Source organism: Tursiops truncatus, chromosome 16 (genome assembly GCF_011762595.2).
Source record: "Tursiops truncatus isolate mTurTru1 chromosome 16, mTurTru1.mat.Y, whole genome shotgun sequence".
Taxonomy (NCBI): domain Eukaryota; kingdom Metazoa; phylum Chordata; class Mammalia; order Artiodactyla; family Delphinidae; genus Tursiops; species Tursiops truncatus.
Genome location: NC_047049.1, coordinates 82893070 through 82898259, shown reverse-complemented (window position 1 = coordinate 82898259; position 5190 = coordinate 82893070). Strand labels below are relative to the sequence as shown.

General features: G+C 71.2%; 2 pseudogenes; both read right to left on the bottom strand.

The window, feature by feature from the left end:
* Window positions 1-449: 449 nt before the first annotated feature.
* On the bottom strand, window positions 450-568 carry LOC117308607 (5S ribosomal RNA; annotated as a pseudogene).
* A 4123-nt stretch (window positions 569-4691) lies between these two features.
* LOC117308596 (5S ribosomal RNA) lies at window positions 4692-4827 on the bottom strand (annotated as a pseudogene).
* Window positions 4828-5190: the final 363 nt, after the last annotated feature.

Genomic DNA, 5190 nt, shown 5'->3' with positions numbered 1-5190 from the left:
CGGCCCTGGTGGCCGGCAGGCCCGGTGATGCGGCCCCGCCCCCCCTGCCCTTCGCATGCCCCTCCCAGCTGTGTCAAAACGGCGGAGGGGCGACTTTTTCGGCAGGGAGCTGTGGAGAGACACATGGGCAGACAGGTGGCTGCCAGGTGGCTGGGCGCCGGTTCTGGCGCCCAAGTGCAGATCCAGGGGCTCGCGGGCCGCACGGACGGCAAACGGACACGCGGCCATGTCTGGCTCCCGGCCAGCGACACCCAGAGCGTCCGGTGTCCCGCTGCCTTCCAGGGCAGACTTCTGGTCGCCTGGCCGGCCAGGCCGGTGGGAAGCTTCCCCTCCTGCGCGCGCTGTGGTAGGAGGGGTCTGAGTAGGTGGGGCCTGCAGCGGGGCCTGGCGGGGGCGGAGCCTGTGGCTACCGCCACGGGAGAGTAAAGAAGTCTGAACGGGAGGCAAAAAGCCTACAGCACCCGGTACTCCCAGGCGGTCTCCATTCAAGTACCAACCAGGCCCGACCCGTCTTAGCTTCCGAGATCGAGACGAGATTGGGCCTGTTTAGGGTGGTTTGGCTGTAGACACTGGTGGGATCGCGGGCTGCCTCTTGAGGCGCAGCTTAGCAGGCGCTTGGGGCTTACCGCCGGCCCAGCGGCCCGCCCGCCCCGGCAGGGTCCCGCCGCCCGCCTAGGCAGGGGAACAGAGGTCTCGGGGACCGGGGGGTGGCGGAGGAGTTGGCGACCTCCCAGCCCAGGGCGGGTGGGACACAGCCAGCTTTTCGGCGCTTCGTGCCCCGCCCCAGATCCCACAGGCCGCTCACAGGGACGTAGCCCCGGAGGCTTCAGGGCCCGGGGCCCGCGGTCCCTCGGGCATCCCACCTGCCCGCCCACGCTGTGGTAGGCGTAGCCCAGAGGCAGACCGGCCCGGCCCTCCTGTCCGACAGCAGCTGGCCCGTAGCCACTGGGAGCCACCATTGAGTTGGCACGGCCCCTTAGACACAGCAACGCCACCCTTGCCCCGACGCCATCGTCCGAACTCAGGACCCCGCCCCAGGTGGCCGGCAGGCCCGGGGAAGCGGCCTGGGCCCTCGATCCCGCTCCCGCCCACGGCCGCGGCGAAACGGCGGAGGGGGTGCTTTTTCCGGATGGAGCTGTGTAGAGACACCCCGGAAGACAGGTGGCGGCGCCGGGGCTGGGCTCCAGTGGCTGTGGCCAGGTGCAGCTCGCGGGGCTCGCGGGCCGAACGGACGGCACCCGGGTCCGCGGCCATGTCTGGGTGGCGTCAGGCCGCCCCCGGAGCGTCTGGTGTGCCGCTGCCTTCCAGGGACGCCTTCTGGCCGCCTGGCCGCTCAGGCAAGTGGGGAGTGCCCCATCAGACGCTTGCTGTGGTGGGAGGGACCTGAGGAGGTGGGGCCTGCAGCGGTACCTGGTACCCGGCGGGGGCGGAGACAGCCGCCGCAGCCTCCGCGGGCGACCAAAGGAGAAAGCGGAGCGGGAGGCAGAAAGCCTACAGCACCCGGTATTCCCAGGAGCTCTCCCATCCAGGAGGTCTCCCATCCAAGTTCTAACCAGGCCCGACCCTGCTTAGCTTCCAAGATCCGGACTTGATCGGGCCCGTCTAGGCTGGTTTGGCAGTAGGTGTAGGCGGGTGGCGGGCTGCCTCTTGAGGCGCAGCTTAGCAGGCCCTTGGGCCTTACCGCCAGCCCAGCGGCCCGCCCGCCCCGGCAGGGCCCCGCAACCCGCCTAGGCAGAGGAACGGAGGTCTCGGGGACCGGGTGGTAGCGGAAGTGTTGGCGACCACCCAGCCCAGGGCGGGCGGGACCCAGCAAACTTTTCGGCGCTTGGCCTCCCACCCCAGATCCCGCAGGTCGCTCACAGGGATGTGGCCCCGGAGGCTTCAGGGCCCGGGGCCTGCGGTCCCTTGGGCATCCCACCTGCCCGCCCACGCTGCGCTAGGCGCAGCCCGGCCGCAGACAGGGACGGCCCTCCTGCCCGACAGCAGCTGGCCCGAAGCCAGTGGGAGCCACCATTGAGTTGGCAAAGCCCCTTAGACCCAGCAACGCCACCCTTGCGCCCACACCACCGTCCGAGCTCAGGACCCCGCCCCAGGTGGCCGGCAGGCCCGCGCAAGCGGCCTGGGCCCTCTATCCCTCTCCGGCACCCGGCCGCGGCGAAACGGTGGAGGGGGGGCTTTTTCCGGATGGAGCTGTGGAGAGACACCCCCCGGCAGACAGGTGGCGGCGCCGGGGCTGGGCTCCAGTGGGGGCCGCCAGGTGCAGGTCGAGGGGCTCACGGGCCGCATGGACGGCACCCGGGTCCGCGGCCATGTCTGTTTCGCGTCAGGGGACCAACGGAGCGTCTGGTGTGCCGCTGCCTTCCAGGGACGCCTTCTGGCAGCCTGGCCGCTCAGGCAGGCGGGGAGCGCCCCATCAGACGCTTGCTGTGGTGGGAGGGTCCTGAGGAGGTGGGGCCTGCAGCCGTACACGGCGGGGGCGGAGACGGCCGCCGCCACCGCCGCCACCGCCGCGACCGCCGCGGTCGACAAAAGGAGAAGGTGTGTAGCGGGAGGCAAAGAGCCTACAGCACCTGGCGTTCCCAGGAGCTCTCCCGTCCGCGACGTCTCCCATCCAACTATTAACCAGGCCCAACCCTGCTTAGCTTCCGAGATCGAGTCGAGATTGGGCCCGTCTAGGGTGGTTTGGCCGTAGACACTGGGGGGGTCGCGGGCTGCCTCTTGAGGCGCAGCTTAGCAGGCGCTTGGGCCTTACCGCCGGCCCAGCGTCCCGCCCGCAGCGGCAGGGCCCCGCCGCCCGCCTAGGCAGGGGAACGGAGGTCTCGGGGATCGGGGGGTGGCGGAGGATTTGGCGACCTCCCAGCCCAGGGCGGGTGGGACACAGCCAGCTTTTCGGCGCTTCGTGCCCCGCCCCAGATCCCGCAGGGCGCTCACAGGGACGTAGCACCGGAGGCTTCAGGGCCTGGGGCCCGGGGTCCCTCGGGCATCCCACCTGCCCGCCCACGCTGTGGTAGGCGTAGCCCAGAGGCAGACCGGCCCGGCCCTCCTGTCCGACAGCAGCTGGCCCGAAGCCACTGGGAGCCACCATTGAGTTGGCACGGCCCCTTAGACACAGGAACGCCACCCTTGCCCCGACACCACCGTCCAAGCTCAGGACGCCGCCCCAGGTGGCCGGCAGGCCCGGGAAAGCGGCCTGGGCCCTCGATCCCGCTCCCGCCCACGGCCGCGGCGAAACGGCGGAGGGGGTGCTTTTTCCGGATGGAGCTGTGGAGAGACACCCCGGAAGACAGGTGGCGGCGCCGGGGCTGGGCTCCAGTGGCTGCGGCCAGGTGCAGCTCGCGGGGCTCGCGGGCCGAACGGATGGCACCCGGGTCCGCGGCCATGTCTGGGTGGCGTCAGGCCGCCCCCGGAGCGTCTGGTGTGCCGCTGCCTTCCAGGGACGCCTTCTGGCCGCCTGGCCGCTCAGGCAGGTGGGGAGTGCCCCATCAGACGCTTGCTGTGGTGGGAGGGGCCTGAGGAGGTGGGGCCTGCAGCGGTACCTGGTACCCGGCGGGGGCGGGCGGAGACGGCCGCCGCCGCAGCCGCCGCGGGCGACCAAAGGAGAAAGCGGAGCGGGAGGCAGAAAGCCTACAGCACCCGGTATTCCCAGGAGCTCTCCCATCCAGGAGGTCTCCCATCCAATTTTTAACCAGGCCCGACCCTGCTTAGCTTCCGAGATCCGGACTTGATCGGGCCCGTCTAGGCTGGTTTGGCAGTAGGTGTCGGCGGGTCGCGGGCTGCCTCTTGAGGCGCAGCTTAGCAGGCCCTTGGGCCTTACCGCCAGGCCAGCGGCCCGCCCGCCCCAGCAGGGCCCCGCCGCCCGCCTAGGCAGAGGAACGGAGGTCTCGGGGACCGGGTGGTGGCGGAAGTGTTGGCGACCACCCAGCCCAGGGCGGGCGGGACCCAGCAAACTTTTTGGCGCTTGGCCTCCCACCCCAGATCCCGCAGGTCGCTCACAGAGTTGTGGCCCCGGAGACTTCTGAGCCCGGGGCCTGCGGTCCCTCGGGCATCCCACCTGCCCACCCACGCTGCGCTGGGCGCAGCCCGGCCGCAGACCGGGCCGGCCCTCCTGCCCGACAGCAGCTGGCCCGAAGCCAGTGGGAGCCACCATTTAGTTGGCAAAGCCCCTTAGACCCAGCAACGCCACCCTTGCCCCCACACCACCGTCCGAGCTCAGGACCCCGCCCCAGGTGGCCGGCAGGCCCGCGCAAGTGGCCTGGGCCCTCTATCCCTCTCCGGCACCCGGCCGCGGCGAAACGGTGGAGGGGGGGCTTTTTCCGGATGGAGCTGTGGAGAGACACCCCGCGGCAGACAGGTGGCGGCGCCGGGGCTGGGCTCCAGTGGGGGCCGCCAGGTGCAGGTCGAGAGACTCACGGGCCGCATGGACGGCACCCGGGTCCGCGGCCATGTCTGTTTCGCGTCAGGGGACCAACGGAGCGTCTGGTGTGCCGCTGCCTTCCAGGGACGTCTTCTGGCCGCCTCGCCGCTCAGGCAGGCGGGGAGCGCCCCATCAGACGCTTGCTGTGGTGGGAGGATCCTGAGGAGGTGGGGACTGCAGCGGTACCCGGCGGGGGCGGAGACGGCCGACGCCACCGCAGCCACCGCCACGACCGCCGCGGTCGACAAAAGGAGAAGGTGTGTAGCGGGTGGCAAAAAGCCTACAGCACCTGGCGTTCCCAGGAGCTCTCCCGTCCGCGACGTCTCCCATCCAACTACTAACCAGGCCCAACCCTGCTTAGCTTCCGAGATCGAGTCGAGATCGGGCCCGTCTAGGGTGGTTTGGCCGTAGACACTGGGGGGGTCGCGGGCTGCCTCTTGAGGCGCAGCTTAGCAGGCGCTTGGGCCTTACCGCCGGCCCAGCGGCCCGCCCGCCCCGGCAGGGCCCCGCCGCCCGCCTAGGCAGGGGAACGGAGGTCTCGGGGACCGGGGGGTGGCGGAGGAGTTGGCGACCTCCCAGCCCAGGGCGGGTGGGACACAGCCAGCTTTTCGGCGCTTCGTGCCCCGCCCCAGATCCCACAGGCCGCTCACAGGAACGTAGCCCCGGAGGCTTCAGGGCCCGGGGCCCACGGTCCCTCGGGCATCCCACCTGCCCGCCCACGCTGTGGTACGCGTAGCCCAGAGGCAGACCGGCCCGGCCCTCCTGTCCGACAGCAG